Below are 12,041 nucleotides of genomic sequence, written 5' to 3' on the forward strand. Positions count from 1 at the left end.
CATACCTTAGAAACATTTTTAATATCATAAAACGTGATAGAGTAATAGTAGATAGTGTTTGAAATCAGAACTATTTTAAATATTTTTTTTGTTTTTGTGTTAAATGAAAAAGTTAGGCCTTATTCATTAAAAATATAATACTTTCGTATAATAATATTGTTTCTACAACATGAAAAATCAAAATATTTTAACTTGATTTTTAAGATAATAAATACAATAAAAAATAGTTTAATTAGATATTATATATTAAAATATTGGATCCTTTAAAACTCTTACACTGTTGGACTGGGTAAATTTCATCTATGGTGTACAACTTTTACCCTAAATCACACTTTGGTGTACAAACTTCACTTTGTCACACTAATATATACGTACTTAGGGGTGACCTCCCACTGTAGTGTACAGCAGGTAAAAATGACCGGTCAACGCTCAGTCAACGCGCCAACTCAGCTTTAACCGGTCAAAAAGTAAAAAAAATTCATGAATTACTTGTATACCCTTATAAGGAATACTTTTTTTCTTCATTAATTTTCTTTTTCTCCCTTTTCTTTTCTATTTCTTACGCTCTCTCTCTCCTCTCTTTCTTTCTCTTCCGGCTCCGAATTCTTCGTCCTCCACAGAAAAATCCAGGCGCCAAAACTATTGAAGGTGAACTCGAAGAAGCCCTCTTTCACGCAGGTGCCGTCCCTGAGCAAGACCGAGGCAACCCCAAGTGGTATGATTGGGCTCGCTCTGCTCGTACTGACAAAGGCGTGAGCGCCGTGGGACAGGTAGTTTCCGGCCGCTTCTACATCGACCCTCCTGGACTTATTGAACGATTGAATTCGATTCTTCCATCGCAGTTTAAGATGTTTGGGTACAAGCGAGTGACGGGGTCGTTTAATTCCAAGGAATTTTGCGATCGTAGGAGGTATGTGTATCTGATTCCTGTTTTTGCTCTTGATCCATCTTCCCATCCAGCTAGGGAGAGTGTTCTGGCTAGTTTAGGGTCTGATGCTTTCAAAGTGTTTTGAGTGTTCGGAGAGAGGTCGGAAGGTGATTGGCGCGGTGGGAAAGCGCAGTTCTGAATCGAAGTTTGTGGTTTCTGGAACAGACATTTCGTCGAACAATGGAGATGCAACTTTACAATCTGGAACCAGTGAGGATATAGACAATGTTGTTGCTGATAATACACATGCTGATTCCATATGTGATAGTAGAGAGGAAACTGCAGCTTGTGTGGACAATGAGGTAGATGGAACTTCAAAATCAGAAGCCATAGTGAAAGGCTCTGATTCTGTTGCTGTAGAAGATGAAATTAATGGAGGGGAACAAGTGATGAAAGGGAATAAGTTCTTTTATGGGGAAGAGCAGAAGGAGAGGTTCAATAGAATATTGAATTAATATGTAGGAAGTCACAACTTCCATAATTTCAGTAGTGTTGTGTGGAGGACGAAGAATTCAGAGCCGGAAGAGAAAGAAAGAGAGGAGAGAGAGAGCGTAAGAAATAGAAAAGAAAAGGGAGAAAAAGAAAATTAATAAAGAAAAAAAAGTATTCCTTATAAGGGTATACAAGTAATTCATGGATTTTTTTTACTTTTTGACCGGTCAAAGCTGAGGTGGCGCGTTGACTGAGCGTTGACCGGTCATTTTTACCTGTTGTACACCACAGTGGGAGGTCACCCCTAAGTACATATATATTAGTGTGACAAAGTGAAGTTTGTACACCAAAGTGTGATTTAGGGTAAAGGTTGTACACCATAGATGAAATTTACCCCTGTTGGACTCTAGATATTTTCGTGATAAATTAACATTCACTTAAATTTTGAAATAATTAATAATAAAAATAATTTAATTAGATATTATATATAAAAAATGGACCAGCTTAAATTTGGACCTTGTGTAGAGGAACTGTTTGCACTCCTACTCTTGCACTCTTGCTCTTACACTCCTCTTCGAAACTATTTTTCGCACAACGACGAAAAACGCATTCTGTCCAGAATTGATTTTATAGTCTTTTTTAGGAATCACTTCATTGAAAGTCAGATCTATGTGATAATAAATAAAACTTTTATGTTTTTGCGTGAAGGAAATGATGTAGCGTGAAATCGACTGAGAGTTTTAATCGTAAACTCACAAAGAATACAATCTTTTAAAACTAAACTTGAAGGTTGAATAAACCCAAAACAAGGATGAACCTTGAGCTCCAATGGAGGCTTGAGATAAATTTCATAAAAATTAGGTTTCATTACAAATAATGGAGCTTATATACTCCAACAAGATAAAAGGGAAAAGACTAAAAGCCCTTGAATATGGTTTCTAACAAAACATAGGACAAGGGGTAGGATGGGAAAGGTAAGAATTAATGGCAACCTAGTAAATATTGGGTGATGGCAAAACAGTAATTAATCAAGGGCAGGATTGGTCCCCCCCAATGGTAGAACTTGGAGGAGAAGTATTCTCCTGGCTGGACACGCCCCGCGTGACTGAGCCACTAAGATGGGAGAGTCTTCGACGAGCACTTCACGCGTGGCGTTCCGGATTCACGCCCCACGTATTGGAGCCTCTGATCCTGGTGGTCCTCGCTGATGGACTTCACGCGAGGCGGCCCTAGTGGTACGCCCCGCGTAGTCGGCCTCCTGGACAATCTTCACTTCGGACTCTGGTTTCACGCCTCGCGTACTTGGAAATGCGCCCCGCTTCATTGATCTCCTGGACAATTCTTCGGCAAGGGAGTCCTTTACGCCTTGCGTCTTGTCGAGCACGCCTCGCGTGCCTGGCTGGTTAGCCTGACTCTCGCTGTCCTCGTCTCTTAGCTCCGAGCTCGGGCTTAGGGACAGGATGCCCTCATCATTCTCCCCTTCTTTGAAAGAGTCGGACTCCGCCTCCGACGCCTTGGTTGGTAATGTTCCTTCCAGTTTCCACAAGCTAAGGTCCTGCACATTAAAAGAAGAAGACATCTTCCCAAGCCAATTAGGAAGGGTTAGTTGGTAGGCATTTGCACTAATTTTCTTGGTGATCCGATAGGGGCCATACTTCCTCGGCTTCAATTTGCTACTAGGAGCATGCAGGAGGTGCTCTTTTCCCAAGTACACCATCACCTCATCCCCCACCTCAAACTGCACATCTCTACGGTGTTCATCGACTTTGGCCTTGTTCTTACTATTCTTTTCCTCAATGCTTTGCCGAACTTCTTGGTGCATTTGGTGGTAGTCATTGGCCAAATTGTGTGCCGCTACACTTATCTTCTCTCCCTTCGGAACTTCCCCCAAGTCAAGCGAATGGTTCGGGGCTTTGGTGTACACAACTTCGAAAGGTGACTTCCCGGTGGTTGAACTCACGGCGGAGTTGTAGGAAAACTCGGCTTGGGCAAGCACATAATAGATTTCCCAAGGTCCAGTTGACCGCTTCAGTTTGCCCATCTGTTTGTGGGTGAGCCGTGGTACTAAACTTCAAAGTGGTGCCGAGAATAGCCCAAAGAGTTCGCCAAAAGTGGCTAACAAACTTGGTGTCCCGATCCGACACTATGCTCTTTGGGACCTCATGTAACCTCACCACCTCCCGGAAGAAAAGCTTAGCAATGGCGGTGGCATCATTAGTCTTCCGGCATGGGATGAAATGAGCCATCTTCGAAAACCTATCCACCACCACGAAGATAGAATCCATACCATGTTGATTCCTTGGTAGTCCCAACACAAAATCCATTGAAAGATCCTCCCAAATAGTTTCCGAAACCGGCAGGTGCATACGTAATCCGGCATTGGTAGTATGCCCCTTGGAGTTTTGGCAAATTTCACATCGCTCTATGATATACACCACATCTCTCCTCATCCTAGGCCAAAAGTATCGAGAGCCAACTGCTTCCAAGGTCTTATCTCTACCAAAGTGGCCCCCCAACACCCCTCCATGTAGTTCTCGGATCACCCGTTCTCGTATGGACGTGTTTGGAAGGCACAACTGACTTCCCCTCATAAGGAACCCATCCACCAACTGGTACTCGCCTCCCTCGGCACCGTTACTACACTTCTCCCACTCGCTCCCAAAGTTCGGATCGTCAAGGTACTCCCCTTTGATGTGCTCAAAGTCTACTAACTCTAAGGCTACTGTTTTGAGGAGTGCTACCCTTCGACTCAAAGCATCCGCGACTTTGTTTTGTTGATCCGCTTTGTGGAGAAGCTTATAGGGGAACTTATCCACAAAAGCGGACCATCTAGCATGCATGGAACTCTGGAGCTGCTTCTGACTTCCCAAGTACTTGAGGGCTTGGTGGTCGGTATACAACATGAACTCCTTTCCAATGAGATAGTGCTCCCACGTCTTGAGAGCCCGCACTACCGCATAGAATTCCTTATCGTAGGTGGCCCATTTTTGTCTCGAGTCACACAACTTCTTACTAAAATAAGCAATAGGCCTCCTCTCTTGCATCAATACTCCCCCAACTCCTACTCCACTCGCGTCACACTCAACTTCAAAGAGCTTATCAAAATCAGGAAATACTAAAACCGGAGCGGTGCTTAGCTTTTCCTTTATCAATGTGAAGCTACTCTCTTGCTCGTCTTCCCACTTGAAGCCTCTACCCTTCTTCAAGCATTCGGTCATAGGGGCCACAATAGCGGTGAAATTCCGGATGAACCGTCTATAGAAGGTAGCCAACCCGTGAAAGCTTCTAATGTCCCCAACGGTCTTCGGAGTCGGCCACTCCCGAATAGCTCTAACTTTCTCTTCATCCACACGGATGCCATCCCCACTGATCACATACCCAAGAAACACCAAACTTTCCATCACGAAATCACACTTCTTTGTGTTGGCAAAGAGTTGGTTCTCCCGAAGTAACACTAAGACAGCCCGCAAATGCTCCACGTGTTCTTCGAGTGGCTTGCTATGGATGAGAATGTCATCGAAGTAGACCACCACAAACTTCCCAATCACCGGGTGTAAGACTTGGTTCATTAATCTCATGAAAGTGCTCGGTGCATTGGTCATCCCGAATGGCATCACTAGCCACTCATATAATCCATCACGCGTCTTAAACGCCGTCTTCCACTCATCTCCCGCCTTAATCCAATTTTGGTGGTACCCACTCCTCAAGTCGATCTTTGAAAAGACCTTGGACCCACCCAATTGGTCAAGCATATCATCAAGTCGGGGAATCGGGAACTTGTACCGTATGGTAATCTTGTTGATGGCCCGACTATCCACACACATCCTCCACGACCCATCTTTCTTGGGTGTCAACAAAGCCGGTACCGCACACGGACTCATACTCTCCCTAACGTAGCCCATTCTTATCAACTCCTCCACCTTCTCCTTCATCACTTCACTCTCTTTGGGACTCATCTGGTAGTGAGGAAGACTAGGCAAGCTAGCTCCCGGCACTAGATCAATATGGTGTTGGATGTCCCGTAGAGGTGGCAGCCCATACGGTAACTCTTCCGAAAAGACGTCACGGAACTCATTGAGCAATCTCCCCACATCTTCCGAAACTTCACCGTCTTCACTTCCTACCCTAGCCGTCGGCGTGCTAGACTTTACCATCACTACATAGACCGTTTGACTCTCCTCACACTCGTTAATAAACGCCTTGTGAGTTAGGCAAACGATCAAGGTAGACTTCCCTTTGTTTTTGGTCTCTCCCACTAGAGGTGTTAGCACATATCGAACTCCATCCTTTACAAACCGATAGGTGTTCTTCTTTCCGGCATGGGTAGCATCTCGATCAAATTGCCATGGATGCCCCAACAATAAGTGGCAAGCATCCATCTCCATGATGTCACAATAGACCTCGTCTTGGTATTCCCCGATCTCAAGGGGTACCCTACACCTTTGGGTAACCTTCATCTCACCTACGTCCTTGATCCACCCCACACTATACGGATTAGGGTGCGCCTCAATAGTTAATCCGAACCTTTTGGCTGTCGTGTCGCTGATAATATTCTCTTGACTCCCACTATCAATGATCACATTACACTTCACCCCTTGCACTAGACATCGGGTTCAGAACAATTGATGCCGTTGATCCGACTCCACCTTACTTGAGACCAAAAGTCTTCTTACTACATGTATGGCTTGTCCACCATCATACTCCCCATCATAGTCATCATCAATCGGCTCACAACACACATCCCCTTCATCATCATATTCCTCATCGTCTTTATACCGCTCAACCATGTTAGTGCTTCTTCTCTTGGGACACTCATTTGAGCGGTGACCCGGCTCATTACATCGGAAGCATTTGAATGGAGCCGGTCTCGCATAGGGGTTGTTGCCCCTAGGGGGTTGTGTCGCCTTAAAAGGCCTCACATCTCCACTAGGTGCCTTTCCCGCACTTGGCGCCTTGGGATCGCTCGAACTTGCAATACCCTTGCCCTTATCAATCCCCTTAGGAGCTCCTCTTCCACCATAAGTATTCTCAACCCCGGCTCTCCTATAGCCTTCATGTCCCCTCAAACTCAACTGTGCCTCAGCCTTCAATGCTAAATTAAGGGCGTCTTACACCCGAATCACCATCTGTGTTCCAATCCGATCTTGGATGTTGTACCTCAATCCTTCAAGATACCTTGAAGTCTTTTGGCTTTCGGTTTCTGACAAGTTAGCCCTTGCCGAAAGCTGCAAGAACTCCGAGGTGTATTCGTGCACACTCCTTGCACCTTGTGAGCAATTTCGATAAGAGTTGTAGATGTATTGCTCGTAATCGGGTGGTAGGAATCTCTCTCTCAACATCAACTTCATTCTAAGCCAATAACTAATCTTCTCCCTTCCTCCTCTTCTTCTCCCTTCTTTAACATTATCCCACCAAACTGAAGCTCCCCCTTTCAACCGGTAAGCTACCAAACGGACTTTTCAATCCTCCGGTATTCCCGCATAATCAAAGAACCCCTCCACCTCTAACAACCAATCGAGAAAACCCTCTATGTCGAGTTCTCCCCTGAATGACGGTAAGTCTACTTTCAATTTGAAGGCGTCGTCCCTCTCAAAATTGCCTCCAAACCCCATTCTCACATTCGGCTCGCCCCGATATCTTCCTCTTTCATTACCCCGACCCCCATACAGGTCATTCAAACCAACATTCTCCCTCTCATAACCACCTACAACATCATTATGCACAATATCCATATTCCCGGCACGCACATGCGTGGGACCAACAACATCATTCACATGCACATCATGTCTAGGTCTATCATGCATAGCATTATCATCCATCCTAATCCCCATATTCCTAGCAATCCTAGGCATATCGTAATCATCAAACAAGTCCCCATCACTATCACTATCCTCATTTCTAATGATTACGGGATTAGTCCGCCTTACCTCTTGAACCCAAGGGTCCATGGCTTGGGGTGCATAAGTTCTCCTTGGTGGTGCTGTCGGTTGTCGGTCAAGTAGAGGACGGGCTTGTTCTTCTTGCCGCCGGTGAGGCTCTCCGGTCAAGAGAGCTTGATTATTACGGGTTGTTATAGTGAGTTCTTCAAGAATGAGACGAATATCTCAAGTACTCGTGTCGTGCTTCTCTTCTATCGCTCTTAGAGACTCCATAATATGCTTCACGTTGCCTTCTAGCGTCTCAACTCGTTGCTCCATGGATCCGGTGGATTCGTTTGTGATACGTGGTTGAACCATTTCCGAGAAGAAGTCTCCGGAAGGAAAACGACTCGGCTCTGATACCAACTGATGTAGCGTGAAATCAACTGAGAGTTTTAATCGTAAACTCACAAAGAATACAATCTTTTCAAGATAAACTTGAAGGTTGAATAAACCCAAAACAAGGATGAACCTTGAGCTCCAATGGAGGCTTGAGATAAATTTCATAAAAATTAGGTTTCATTACAAATAATGGAGCTTATATAATCCAACAAGATAAAAGGGAAAAGACTAAAAGCCCTTGAATAGGGTTTCTAACAAAACATAGGACAATGGGTAGGATGGGAAGGGTAAGAATTAATGGCAACCTAGTAAATATTGGGTGATGGCAAAACAGTAATTAATCAAGGGCAGGATTGGTCCCCCCCAATGGTAGAACTTGGAGGTGAAGTATTCTCCTGGCAGGACACGCCCCGCGTGACTGAGCCACTGAGATGGGAGAGTCTTCGACGAGCACTTCACGCGTGGCGTTCCGGATTCACGCCCCGCGTATTGGAGCCTCTGATCCTGGTGGTCCTCGTTGATGGACTTCACGTGAGGCGCCCCTGGTGGTACGCCCCGCGTAGTCGGCCTCTTGGACAATCTTCACTTCGGACTCTGGTTTCACGCCTCGCGTACTTGGAAATGCGCCCCGCGTCATTGATCTCCTGGACAATTCTTCGGCAAGGGAGTCCTTTACGCCTCGCGTGCCTGGCTGGTTAGCCCGACTCTCGCTGTCCTCGTCTCTTAGCTCCGAGCTCGGGCTTAGGGACAGGATGCCCTCATCAGGAAAACTTGATAACACTCGTATTGAAAAACAAACGAAAACCACCCATAAAAAAAATACCACAATATTTAACTACATGTCATTATTAAATATATAAATAGATATACTGATTTATTTTAAAGACCTACTAATATAAGTAGAGATATATACCTCCTCTTTTAGGTATTTATACATTTATAAAACATTTCCATCTAAAGTCTCCATTATAATAATTTTGTATAATTACTTTTTCTAGAAGAAAATAATTTTGTATAATTATTGATAACCGTCTTATAATTCTTTAAATTATAACATAGTTTTTTTTTTCAATAATTGGGTGCTATCGTATAACTTTGTACTGGTTAAGTTCACGAGTTAGAGATAAGCGGATTCTAAAATTATCTTTTGAATAATTACTAACAAACTAAATATTAGGAGGATTTCAAAAGCGTTATGACATTAAGATTTAGCTCAAGACCCCACTAAGTATTAGTACGAATTTGTTAATTCAATTGAATTCATTACGAATTTGTTCATTTGATTAATTTTTACTCAAACTTATTCAATTAATCTTTTTTTGCGAGATAATTTTAAAAATTATATTTTATTTTATGTTATTTCATTAACGAGGCTACTAAAATACCGATTGATTGGTTCCCAAAGTCATTAAAATCTATATGAGAATAACAAAGAGAGTTTTTAGAAGAGTTGGAGGGAGAACAAGTTAGAAGCTTTAATTTTTAGCATAACGTTTTCTTTAGAAACATGATATTTTGGAGTATTTTTAGTTGGAATACTGCTAAGTTATATTAGTATGGCTTAATGCTCTTCCAGCCTCTTTAACTTATTCAAATTGGTCATTTTACCCCTCCAACTCATCGAATGTCCTATTTACCCCCTTTAACTCTATAAAAATGGTATTTCTCATCCCCTTAACTTGTCCAAATTGGCCATTTTACCCCCTCCTCAACTCATCGAATGTCCTATTTACCCCATTAACTTCATAAAAGTGGTATTTCTCACCCCTTATGATCTTATTTACCCCCTTAACTCCATAAAAGTGTTATTTCTCACCCCTTATGATCCTATTTACCCTCTTAACTCCATGAAAGTGGTATTTCTTACCCCTTTATAATGCAAAATTAATAGGACTTATTCAAATGAATTTGAAAATAGATTTTTTTAATATCAACTTTTTATTTTGTTTTAATTTGATAATTATATTGATCCTTCATGTGTTTATTATAATAATATTGTATTACAATAATTAGATAATTAAATTTTTTTTTATTAAAGATTGGTTAGCGAGGAATGGTAAGTGGCGGACATCCCAGCTATGCTGGCACCCCACCATAGACCCAAAAAAGCCTCGAACCAAATTTATTAAAAGAGTAAATAAATGTCATAATACAAAAAGAATAAAGAATAAAATGAAGCCAAAAAATTAGGAAAAGCGATAAACGCAACGTCCTACACGATCATGAAAAAAGACTGATCCACAAAAATTCGGGACAACATCCCACCAAGTCGAAGCTGTTGCCGTCCGTCCATAATTTGCAAGCAAATCCGCAACATGATTTCCTTCACGAAAAATATGAGACACCACAAAAGCCACATAATCGATCTGATTTAAACAATTGAACCATTTTTGTCTAAGCAACCAAGGAACCGAACAAGATTTAGATTTGAACATCTGCACAACATACATTGAGTCGCTTTCAAGCTAAATTTTCCGCCAACCTTTGCTGATAGCCATGTCAATGGCGTAAATAGCAGCAAATAGTTCAGCAAGATAAGCAAAGGAACTTTCAATCGGAAAGGCAAACGCACCAAGGCACATGCCAGTATGCGAGCGATAAATACCTTCGCAACCCGCAGGACCAGGAGCACCCATGACAGACGCATCAGTATTGATCTTAATCCAATCCATCGGAGGTGGTTGCCAAAAAATCGGAGTAATGTGCGGAGCCTTAGCAAGACGCTAACTAGCCAAAAAAGTTGAAAAGAGAAAGAATGAATAAAAGATACAAATAACAAGAACATTAATATAAACAAGTTAAAGATATTATATGTAGGGATAATGTATCAAAATAGGCTTATAGTTTTTGGGGAAGTATCAATTTAAATTCCACGTACAAAATAGCACCAATATAGGTTTAACGTTTAAAAAACGGTATCAATTTAGGCCTCAATAATGGATTGTAAGGGGTGAGAAATGTCACTTTTATAGATTTAATGAGGTAAATAGGACATTCTATGAGTTGGAGGGGGAAATGGAGAAGTTTAGGGGGTGAGAAATGTCACTTTTATGGATTTAATGAGGTAAATAGGACATTCTATGAGTTGGAGGGGGAAATGGAGAAGTTTAGGGGGTGAGAAATACCACTTTTATGGAGTTAATGGGGCAAATAGGATATTCGATGAGTTTGGAGGGTAAAATGACCAATTTGGACAAGTTAAAGGGGTTGGGGGAGCATTAAGCCTATTAGGATACTAGTTTCTTAGTTCATTACATGTTCAGGGACTACTTTGATGTAGATTAGATCGATGTTGACCGGTTTTAATCGTAAACCGATAAATAATGCAATCTTCTCAAGCAAAACTTAAAGGTTGAGTAAGCTCAAAGGGTAAAAATCCAAGCTCCAATGGAGGCTAAATGTTTGATTCAATAAAAAAAGTTATCTTTTCATCCAAAAAGAGATGCTTTTATACCTACCTCTAATTTGGAACAAAAAAAACCTAAAGGATAGGCTAGGGTTACAAATAATAATAGTAGTCCAAGGGGTAATTAGGGAACAAAAACAAGCAATGGCAGTAGTGTAATTAATGGGTAGTGGCAAAACAGTAATTAGGTGAAGATCAGCCATTGTCTCCTTCATCAGATACTTGGGAAAGAAGTTAGCTCGCAGCATCCACGCTCCGCGTGACCTGAGGCGCGCTCCGCGTGGATGACCTCCTGAGATTGGTCCTCTTTGAACATGTCTCATCCTCTCCCTCAGCCACGCTCCGCGTGGATGAGGTCCTAGACGTGGTTCTCCTTAGCTTGATTTCTCCCTCCTTCATGAACACTGAGCCCACGCTCCGCGTGTCCAGATCCACACTCCGCGTGACTTGACTCCTGGAAGCTCGAGCTAAAGATGCCCTTATCATTCTCTCCTTCTTTCAAAGAGTTGGACTCCATCTTGCATCCCGTGGTAGGCAATGTTCCCTCCGGCTTCCACAAGCTTAGATCCTGCACATTAAAAGAGGGTGAAATCTTTCCAAGCCAATTAGGAAGGGCTATGTGGTAGGTATTGGCGTTGATCTTCTTGACCACTTTATATGGTCCATATCTCATCGGTCTCAGTTTGCTGCTTGGGACGTGCACAAGCCTCTCCTTACTCAAATACACCATTACTTCGTCACCAACCTCAAACTGAATATCTTTCTGATGCTCATCAATTTTGGCCTTGATCTTACTATTCTTCTCCTCAATTCGATGCTTCACCTCTTGATGCATTTGGTGGTACTCATTAGCCAAGTGATGAAACGTCACACTCTTTTTTTCCCCTTTCGGAACATCTCCTAAGTCGAGTGGGTGGTTAGGTGCCTTCGTGTACACAATCTCAAATGAGGCTTTCCCGGTAGTGGAGCTCACGGCTGAATTGAGCAAACTCGGCTTGAGCTATCACATAATCCC

At 42.6% G+C, this 12,041-nt stretch overlaps 1 pseudogene; it reads left to right on the forward strand.

Moving 5' to 3' along the window:
- The first annotated feature begins 414 nt into the window (after positions 1-414).
- Positions 415-1,383, forward strand: LOC136207992 (putative tRNA pseudouridine synthase; annotated as a pseudogene).
- The last annotated feature ends 10,658 nt before the right edge of the window (positions 1,384-12,041 follow it).

The sequence above is a fragment of the Euphorbia lathyris genome, chromosome 10 (genome assembly GCF_963576675.1).
Source record: "Euphorbia lathyris chromosome 10, ddEupLath1.1, whole genome shotgun sequence".
Classification (NCBI taxonomy): Eukaryota; Viridiplantae; Streptophyta; class Magnoliopsida; order Malpighiales; family Euphorbiaceae; genus Euphorbia; species Euphorbia lathyris.